Genomic DNA, 10,890 nt, shown 5'->3' on the forward strand with positions numbered 1-10,890 from the left:
GATCCATGTTGGCGTCTCTCTGAGCTTGGTTTCGGGTCACTGCTCCCACAAAGTGGCACTGTAGATTTCCAACATCGTTGCCTAACAGAACATCGGCCGGCAGCCCGCTCATCACACCAATTGTGCATCGTTTTGGTCCATAACCATAGTCGAGTTCCACGGTAGCTTTAGGAATACGTTTCCGAGTACCTCCTGCCAACTCGATAGAAAGGCCAGGGCCCTCCTCTAGGGCCTCGGGTCGAACCACTCGGGGGTCCGCTACCGTTAGGAAAGCTCCCGAGTCCCGGAATCCAACTGTTCGGCCATCCAGTAGGACCTCCTGCAAGTGCTTCCGCTGAAGGTTTGCGGGATGTGTGGCGGAAGGCTAAATCCCATAGACCCCTGGAGGTGGAACAGATGGGTCATTCATGGAGTCATCTGGAAATGGGGCCAAACTTTCAGTCCTAGGGGTGGTTCCCAGGTAGTGAATAGGCCGGGATGCCACGGTGGCCCGTGCCCCCATGTTAACAGGGCAACTAGCTTGCAAATGTCCAGGCCGCCCTCACCCAAAACATCTGCGCTCTAGCATTCTTCCAGTAGGTCGTTGTCTAGGGACAGGGTTGTTCATAGCTGGAGGCCGATGGGCTGGGGCAGGGGTAGAGGAGGAATTGTAATCCTGAGGCCGGGCACGAAAGGTGGGTGGCTGGATGAAGGGTGTCTGGCGGACTGTGGTAGTTTTCTGCTCCTCTGCAAACAACCTCTTCCACTGCGGCTTGATGGTCAGGCCCTCATCTGCAAGAGAAGCATCTTGCTCAACTGTGGCTGGGTTCCGTTCCAGCACCCACTCACGGATCTCAGCGGGGCACTGGGAAAAGAACTGTTCCTTAAGTATGACTTGGAGGATCTTATCGACTGTGACAGCCCCCTCTCCTTCTAGCCAGCGCTTGCATGCTTGCTTCAACTTGTGGGCGAACATGTGGAAGGAGCTTCCCCCATTGTAAGACAAAGAGCGGAACTGAACTCGGTAGGTCTCTGGAGTGACTGCATAATACTTCTGCACCGCTCTTTTAATGGCCTCATAGTCCCGCTGATCACTAGGGTCCATGGCTCTGAGAGCTTCCGCAGCCCCATCTCGTAGGTGCCCCACCAGATACCGGACCCAATCCTTCTCTGGGACTTCCATCAGGTGGCACTGGTGTTCGAAGTCCTGAAAATATCCATCAACATCCCCAGCCGCTTCATCAAAGGTCTTGAAGTGTTTATGGGAGACATATGGTGGTTCTCTCACTGTTGGGCTGGGGGTCGACGTTTGATTATAATTCCACGTAGTTATCTCAGCCATTCGCATTTCATGCGCCATTCTTTCCTTTTCATGCACCATTCTCTGTTCCTCCTCCGTTTCCTGAGCCCTCTGTAATGCTCTACTCCTTTGCTCTGCAGTTGCTCCTAGCCCCAGCACTGCCAACTCCTCCTCATACAAAACAACCCATCTGCTCTTTTGGGTCTGTACCTGCCTCTCCCGTATCTCTACTGTCTCCTGGGGGCAGCCCTCCTCATGGTTGCTTTGCTGGGTCATCTCCTCCAGTGCCTCGATCAGTTGCTCTTTCGTTCTTCCCTGATAACTCAGGTTTAGTTCCCGGGCCCTTACTTGTAGACTTGCCATAGTCCAGTTCCTGTATTCTGAGGTTGTGGCTCCATTAATCGCTGGGCTGCTGTAGTCCATCTCGCTGTCCGCTGTTGATCCCACTGCTTCCACCAGTTGTCACGGAGCAAAGGTATACGTCTTCCTCCGGATGGTCTTTTGAATCAACACGGACGCAAGAGGTCGGGAGACAACAGCAATTTATTGTAATCCACAAAGTTAGTAGCCGGCGGCGGTCACATCAACCGTAATAACAATAAGTCCACTGAAGTCACAATCCAATGATAACTTTGGTTCCTTGGTCCTGTAACTAAATCCTGGCTCTCTGCAGAGCTGTGCACAGGCCGGCTAACACATACTAACTGCTAGCTACAACTATATACTAAGACTGTTACACCTATATCTGTGGGTGGGAAGGGCTGAGTCACAGATCCTTCCCCCCTCACCTATACCAAGGAGAGCAGACTCCCTGTCTCCTGTGGACAATGCACCATCCAACATCTTCTTGGAGACACCGATCAGATTATCTCCACCCATTGTCCTCACTAGTTAGAGGTATTTGCATACAATGTGCTAACACACTAGACCCTAATCAGCCAACTACACATTGATGTATACAACAGTTTAGAGAATACATTCCACATGAAATATATATTACACATTGCCTATAGTATAGACTCTAACCATCCCGTGACACTATCCAAACAAAGTTCCTTTACCAGTTTTTTCAACTACTGCTGGAAAACACGAAAAAGATACTAAATTGTCTTCCCAGCCACAGCCCTCTTATATAAAGGGTTGGAATATGGAAACCAATAGAAAATTCTTCAATCAGCGGCTCTGCCATTTTGGATATCCATTGAGCCAGGGCTACATGATCTCCAGCTTTACTAGTGTCCAAACTCTATTGATCAAATTCTTTAGTAAAGGCTGTACAGGCAAATTAACTTTTTCATAACAGTGGCACATTAGATGATCTCCTTCACAGAAAGATATTTGTGGTGGTATCTACAGATTGAAGGCCACTTTCATTGTAATTCATTGAATGCAAAGCATGTGCCATTCCTAAGTAGGACAACTGATTTCCACAATGAGTTGTCCCCTGAGCCGCCCTTTAAGCAGAAAGGACAGGACATTGACACACAATTTAATTGAGCCACGACCCTATATCCACAACCCTATGCAATGTGGGGCCTTAGCCTAAATGCTGAACTAAACCAGAACATTTTTGTGGATATCTCTTGCTCATAACACTACTGAATATACAAAAAGTTTAAAGTCATTTATTAAAAGTTCTAGGAATAGGTCGCCGTCTATATTCTGACTTCCCCTCTTCCCTAATATATTGACAAATTCTTTTGAGGCCAGAAGTATGGACAAAACATCAATAAATTCATTCCTCCAGTTTTTTGTTTAACAGACAAAGGAAGATGGTAATGTAATGTAGAGAAACATCACACGGGAGGACTTCCTTACAACATGTTTGAGACACATCTTTTACTTTTGGGGGAACTGCAGAAACCAATAAAGAGTCCCCACTATAACTTTCCCTAACATCTGAATGGTCTGCCAACAACCATGCATCGCTGACATTGTCTGGTTGTGGAGTGAGCGCACAAACAAGAGCAGGTGGAATAAATTGCCTTAAAGAGGACCTTTCATCAGATCGGGCACAGGCAGTTTTATATACTGCTGGAAAGCTGACAGTGCGCTGAATTCAGCGCACTATCGGCTTTCCCGATCTGTGCCTGGTGTAAAGCGCTATCGGTCCCGGTACCGTAGGGCTTTACAGTCAGAAGGGAGTTTCTGGCAGTTAGCCAGGGACGCCCTTCTGCCCAGCAGCGCCTATCACGCTGTACTGTGTAGCAGGGAGGAACTCCCCCCTCCCTCTGCTCACACAGCTCGTCCATAGACAAGTATTATCAGGAGAGGGAGGGGGAGTTCCTCCCCACTCACAGAGTACAGCGCGATAGGCGCTGCTGGGCAGAAGGGCGTCCCTGGCTAACTGTCAGAAACTCCCTTCTGACTGTAAAGCCCTACGGTACCGGGACCGATAGCGCTTTACACCAGGCACAGATCGGGAAAGCCGATAGTGCGCTGAATTCAGCGCACTGTCAGCTTTCCAGCAGTATATAAAACTGCCTGTGCCCGATCTGATGAAAGGTCCTCTTTAAGGATGACAAAAAATTAGATTAATATTATGCTAAATAATTTGTCAACTCAATAAACTGCTGGGCGCCAACACTGAAAAGTACTGCAGGCAGACCCGCTGGGGAGTCAAGTAGAGAAACAGGGACTTCTGGTTGCTGCAGAAAAGTAGGATAGAAGAATAAGTGGTGGGTCTTTAATAAATGTGAGGTCACATGGTGGAGGAGGCAAGTATTACTACTAAGGAGAAGGTCTCTCTGACAATATGAGTCAAAAAAGATCACAGGAGTTTTCCTTCAGGGTACAATATAGCACCAGGTTATAGTAAGCCCTTATGAATTATTTGCTAAGCCATTGTATCTTGTATCAGCTGAGATGTACACTTGTCTTGTTTTGTTTTATGCATCCCCAGTTCATGTACACTTGAAAAAGGGCAATCCTTGCCTGAAACGCGTTGTGTTGTTCCGAAATAATAAAGAGGTTTGAAATTCATCTACCAGGTGAAGCGCGGATTCTTCACTTTGGTCCCTAGATTTGTCTTTTGTCACCAACGGTGACAAGGAATCTGCTGCCACCATCCAATCAGAGAAGAACCTCCTGTAATCGGTTCTCAGACTTAATTGGTAGTTATAAACCCTTCACAACTACATCAGGTGAAAGTTCACTAAACACGCATTGTGGTTTTCCCTCACCCTAGATACTACATCAGATACGGCTCGGTGCTGTCTCTGTTTTTGTTTTAACCTACGAGCCATGACTCAAAGAAACATGCCCCCCCCCAAAAAAACCAAAAAAACACTGTACCCAATATTCTATCATGTTTTGTAGGCCGACATTAAAAATGTCATTGCCTACATCAGACAAATGAACACCATCCATTCTGTAAAGACCAAAAACAAAGCCCTTTAAATCCAAATGCCTGCAACTGAAACGATTAATAGATGGTAACATTTTTTCCATGGCTCTATTCATTCTCTTCTGAATCTTCTCATTGAACTTACTCACCTTACCTGACCAAACCAGTCTCGGGACAATTTCTGAAAATGCAATCACAGTGTTGGGTAGAATACATTTACATGTAATTAAGTTCAAATCCCGTCTGATTTCCCAAATTAAATTGACGGTCTTGACTTTTGCCACATCGTTACCTCTGGCACGGTTGATCAAGAAATCTGGATTAGGCCAAGCTTTGCATACAACTTAATATCGTTAACAATATTTTTCCATGTTATCCCTCTTAGACCCCACCACAAAATAATAATATAATTAATACTAAAAGTCATATTTTCAGAGTAAACTTTTTTTCATTGCTCTCTTCTGTGCCTATTGTATAAAGGATTGGCCTATTATCCAAACGACCAGTTTATTATCTAACAAGAAGATTACAAGAATTCCATCGACCTACTCTTTTGATTATTGATTCATCCAGCCCAATTCTAGCTGGTTCTGTAGCCGTACCTATTCTAAAAGAGTGCACTGAGAATTTAAAATTAACAGCATCTAAAGCTGTAAGGGCTTTCTTAGTATTAAATAGAAACCTTGTTAACGGCCTAAGGTTCCTATGAGGAAGAGACCAACTCACTACTTGAAGCCTCAGCTTTAACCAAATAGAAATGTTAAGGACCAGACAAACTTTATTACCTTGTATTCTGCATAATTTTATTGATTAACCACTTCAGTATCGAGCCAATTTGTGGTCCAGGACGAGACACATTTTCGTTTTTTTTTGTATGTGTGGTTTTGAGGGCTGTAACATTGTTCTCGTATGTCTCACTAGCTGGTACCCGCGACTTCGTCTGCGGTGATTGTAGCAGTGGGTATATACAGGCGTGGGTAAGGTTTTCGTAGTGTGTATAAGGTATGGGATATGAAATGTAAGTTTGTATCTTGTTTTTGCTGTAATTCAGAGAATACGTGAGACTTTTGTGTTGAAGTTAATTTGTATTTGAGCTGCTATACGGTGTTGTGAGAAACTTTACATAGTGACTTTGGGACAGAAGTATTTGAAGTTAACCCTTTCCCGCCGATGGCATTTTTTGATTTTCGTTTTTGACTCCCCTCCTTCTAAACCCCATAACTTTTTTATTTCTCCGCTCCCAGAGCCATATGACGTCTTAATTTTTGTGGGACAAATTTTTCTTCATGATGCCACCATTGTTTATTCTATATAATGTACTGGGAAGCAGGGAAAAAATTCAAAATGGGGTGGATTTCAAGAAAAAATGCATTTCTGCAACTTTCTTACGGGCTTTGGTTTTACGGCGTTCACTGTGCAACCAAAATGACATGTCCCCTGTGTTCTGTGTTTCGTTACGATTCCGGGGATACCAAATTTATATGGTTTTAGTTACCTTTTGACCCCTTAAAAACAAATCCAAAACTGTTAAAAAATTATTTTTTGAAAAGTCGCCATATTCCGACAGCCGTAACTTTTTTATACGTCTGTGTACGGGGATGTATAGGGCGTCATTTTTTGCGGGACCGGGTGTACTTTGTAGTTCTACCATTTTCGGGAAATGTTATTGCTTTGATCACTTTTTATTCAAATTTTTATCAGAATCAAAACAGTGAAAAAATGGCGGTTTGGCACTTTTGACCATTTTTCCCGCTACGGCGTTTACCGAACAGGAAAAATATTTGTATAGCTTTGTAGAGCGGGCGATTTTGGACGCGGGGATACCTAACATGTATGTGTTTCACAGTTTTTAACTACTTTTATATGTGTTCTAGGGAAAGGAGGGTGATTTGAATTTTTAATCCTTTTTTTTTGTTTTTAATATTTTTTTTACTTTTTTTAAACTTTTTTTTTTTTTGCATTTATTAGACCGCCTAGGGGTATTGACATGGGTGGGCGGTGTCGCGGATTGTCATAGCGGTGGGGGTTGGCAAACATGGCTGCTCCGGAGCGTTAAAGAGAGCCTCCTGGAGTATCGTTAAGGTGAGGGGCAAAGTGGTAAAGTATATGTATATGAGATTGTGTGGGGTTAGGGGCTAGGCTGTAGAGGGCAATATGAATTTTGTGGCTTGCTATGGTCCAAAGTGTGTGAGATTGCAGAGATGGTGATGTGAGTTTGGGGTTTGTGGGGGTCCTGGGAAAAACGTATGTGCGCTATTGTGACGAAAAGTAGCCTATTGCGCAATGGGGTGTATTAACTATGTTTGTGGAAAATTTCAGCCAAATCGGTCGAGCGGGTTTTGCGTGATTGACTAACAAACATCCGAACACACAAACCCACAGACATCCAAACTCACAAACTTTCACATTTATAATATTAATAGGATTCAACTAATTTTTGTGTCTTTTTTCGGGGACACATAGGGATTTATTTTTATGTTGTTATTTTCAAATGTGTTTTAATTTTTTTTTTATATCCGGGAAAATATAAACATATTAGGAGGGAAATTGTGTCTGGTTTTCACTTTATTTATTTTTTTTTTATTTAATAACACAAAGCACTACTAAAAATTTTTATAAAATAGTTTTTCCTCTCCGTTAAAGTAATTTTTATTTTGTTTTGGTGTTGTCGGGGGTGGGACTATAACCTTTAATAACAGCGTTTTATTAGCGTATTATTTTATTTTATTTTTTCATTATTTTATTTTAATTTTTTTAAACTTTATTATATTTTATTATATTTTTTTTTTCAGATTGTGTCCCCATAAGGTCATAAGAGACCTTTGGGGACATCTGATCACTTTTTGTTGTTGTTAGGGAGGCTGATTTCCCCTATAACTGAGGCTGCTACATTTAGCCTCAGTTGCAGGAGGAATCCAGCCTCTTGCACACTGTTCTTTACACTTACAGAGCTGATTTGGGTCCTGTAGGACCTGAGCCCGGTGGATGACGTGACCGCCGGGTCAGTATACACAGCGATCAAGAAGGCAGGGAAGGGAATAAACCTTCCCTGCCATCTTTCTGGGAACTCCAGCTGAAGTTACAGTTGGCTCCCAGTGAAAGCAGCTGCACGATCTCCGTGCAGCTGCTGTGTTCTGACTGGACATATCGATACGTCCTGTCAGAACTAGGCAACCACTTCCTACTTCCTACTCTATGGGTGGTCCGGAAGTGGTTAATCTTGACCCAATTGGTCAGTTTTAGACCCTCTTGGTAAAATTTGAATCGAATCCTGCTTCAGTTGGTCGATAGACATTAATAATGCTGAACTAGTTTTCACATTAGTGGAAACCAACCCACTTATTCTCATTGCTGCAAAAAGTACTAAAACCAAAGCAGTTCTCAACAGACATGTTTCAAATTCATCAAAGTATACTACTGAAGGAATATTCCAAAGGCCTGACAACATATGCAAAGTGATGGGTCTCTTGTTAGCAATACAAGAATACCTCTTTTTGTAAATCTTCAACAGTTGCTTTATTGAAAAAAAAAACTCAAAGATTTCTTTCCCTGCACCTGAAATTATTTTTGATATGGTTGAAACTGATTTATCTTTTAACATTAGACTATTAATGAACAACATTGCTATGCCAACAACGTTCCAACAACTACAGCTTTGAGCAGACCAAAACAACAACCATTCTTTCCATGCTGCTGAATATTCAGCCCTTGCTCGCAGAGACGCTGACTTCCTAATATTATCAGCTATTGCTCCCAAATTAGATCCCAGAGATGCAGAAGACAAGGGACAAGGGATTCCCTCTTTTTGGTGCTAAATGCCGGAGCACCTCCCACTGGCAACGAGAAAGGGCATCTGCTAAAATACTCCTCTTACCTTCTAAATATTTTGCTTTTAACCAAATATTCCATTCCATTTTTAAACAGAATAAAACTAAATGACAGAATAGCTTAGCTGTTAAATCACAGTTTGATGCTAAAGTATTAATTGCAAACAGAACACCTTTGTTGTAAGTGTATAATAAGATTATTTTTTTCTTAGAGTGGGAACCCCAAATCACAATTGACACTATTACAGGAAACAATTTTAGTACCATTATATGTTTTGTAATCTTATTTAAAATCCAGGACCTAGGCTACCTTTCAGCCGACCTTTGATTAATAAAAAAAATATATGCCGTATCCAGTGCTACCAGCTGCATTAGTAAATAGACTCAAAGCTTCTGCATCCTGGAATTCTTCCTGAAAACAACTTCTCTTGTTAAATTGACTAATAGTAATAATTCTAACCATATACTCAAATCATCTATTAAAGAAAGAGTTAATCTAATATGATATCTAAGAGATTTTAAACCCATAGTTGCGAAGTTAAGACTTTTGCAGAAAAAGCTATCATTAGAGATTATTCTGGTCATAAAGTTCAATAGTCCAAGTAAAGACTGCATCTCTTTTAGTGTACTCTTATTCTTTGCTAATAAATCAACAATCAACGTTTTAATTCTTAATAACTTTTCTTTGGTAATCGAAACTTTATTTTAACAGAATCTATTATTATTCCTAAAAGCTCTAAACTAGGGCAAGGGAAATCTGTTTTTTTCTAAAGGTAGGGGAACATTAATCAGCTCACAAACTTCAATAAATTTAACCAATAATGCAGAACAAAAAATCTGACTCCGCATCTCCTATAAATAAGGAGTCACCTAAATAATGAAGAATACCAACAACTGAAATGCTATCTTCAACTACGCAATGCAAGAGTGTGGAGAAAGATTAAAAGTAATAACAAGATGAAATACTTCCAATGAAATTTACATTATCATGAAATTAAATGTTAATAAAAACAAAAACCCAGAGAATTTTAACCTTCTGGGTGTACTGATAATAACCTAAATGCTGATTTTACATTAGCTTTGGCTAACAATGCTTTGTGTCTGAAACACCTCAACAAAGGCAAAGCCTCATCAAAAGATGTGTATGTGACTGATGCTAAAGACTTATCCACCTTATATCATTTAATGATGACTTAGGTGGATATGAAAGATGGTGAATAAGTCTATAAGCATTTACATACACAGTCATTTTTGAGGACTACCCCAAGTGGAGATACCCCAAAATTGACAAAAGGAGGAGATGGAAATGGACCCGCAATTCTATCAGCTTACAGCTCCTTCTGCAATTTATCCCTTTGTTAGGGAACTGCCTGTTAAGCAATTCCCAAGTAGCTACTGCAGAAACCTGGGAGGAAGGGGAAGGACTGAGACAGTGAGCCCTAATGCTATTCACCCTGGAGTTCCTACCTACTTGCTTCAACTACCCTAAGTGGTAGAGGACAACTGGGCAAAGGTCCCTTCCTATAAAAAGTGAAAACTGAACGTAGACAAGACAAACAACAAAAATGGGTGGTTAAACTAGCAAAGGGGTCGGAACCAGATGGGCAACTAGGTACAAAATCAGAATCAGAAGAATGGTCAAGAGGGGAAAGCCAAGGTCAGAATATAGATAATCAGAAAAACAGTAAAAGCTAGCACACTCAAAGAAGCTAATAGTAAGCAACCATGTATGGACTAATGGGCTGTATATTGGAAGCTCAGAATCCACCGTAGACGGGGATATAAGGTGAGATGTCAACCATGGAGCAACTAATATTAACTGTTAGTGAACCAGAGGGAACTCAGAGTACTGGCTGGACTGATACACTGAAACAAACTTTCAGCTGTGTTAACACATTATACAACAGGAAGCTTAGGAGCAGGGAATCATAAGTGGACACACTTCCTGCGCCATACCATTCGGCCAGAAGATGGCGCAGAAGTCTGAATGGACAGGGATGTTACACCCTCACAATATCTTTATACAGAGAGACGGATTTTAAATTATCACACCAACAGCAGCCACTACCTTTAACCCCTTCCCGCCAATGGCACTTTTTGACTTCCTGACCAAACTCGATTTTTCAAAACTGACGTGTCACTTTATGTGGCAATAACTTTGGAATGCTTTAACTTACCAAAGTGATTTTGAGATTGTTTTTTCATAACACATTATACTTCATGTTAGTGGTAAATTTTGGTTGATATGTTGTTTTTTTTTTTTAAATGTAGATTGTGAGCCCCACATAGAAATCACAATGTACATTTTTCCCTATCAGTATGTCTTTGGAATATGGGATGGAAATCCATGCAAACACGGGGAGAACATACAAACTCCTTGCAGATGGTTTTCTGCCCTTGGCAGGATTTGAACACCAGGACTCCAGTGCTGCAAAGCT

This window comes from Leptodactylus fuscus, chromosome 1 (genome assembly GCF_031893055.1).
Source record: "Leptodactylus fuscus isolate aLepFus1 chromosome 1, aLepFus1.hap2, whole genome shotgun sequence".
Classification (NCBI taxonomy): domain Eukaryota; kingdom Metazoa; phylum Chordata; class Amphibia; order Anura; family Leptodactylidae; genus Leptodactylus; species Leptodactylus fuscus.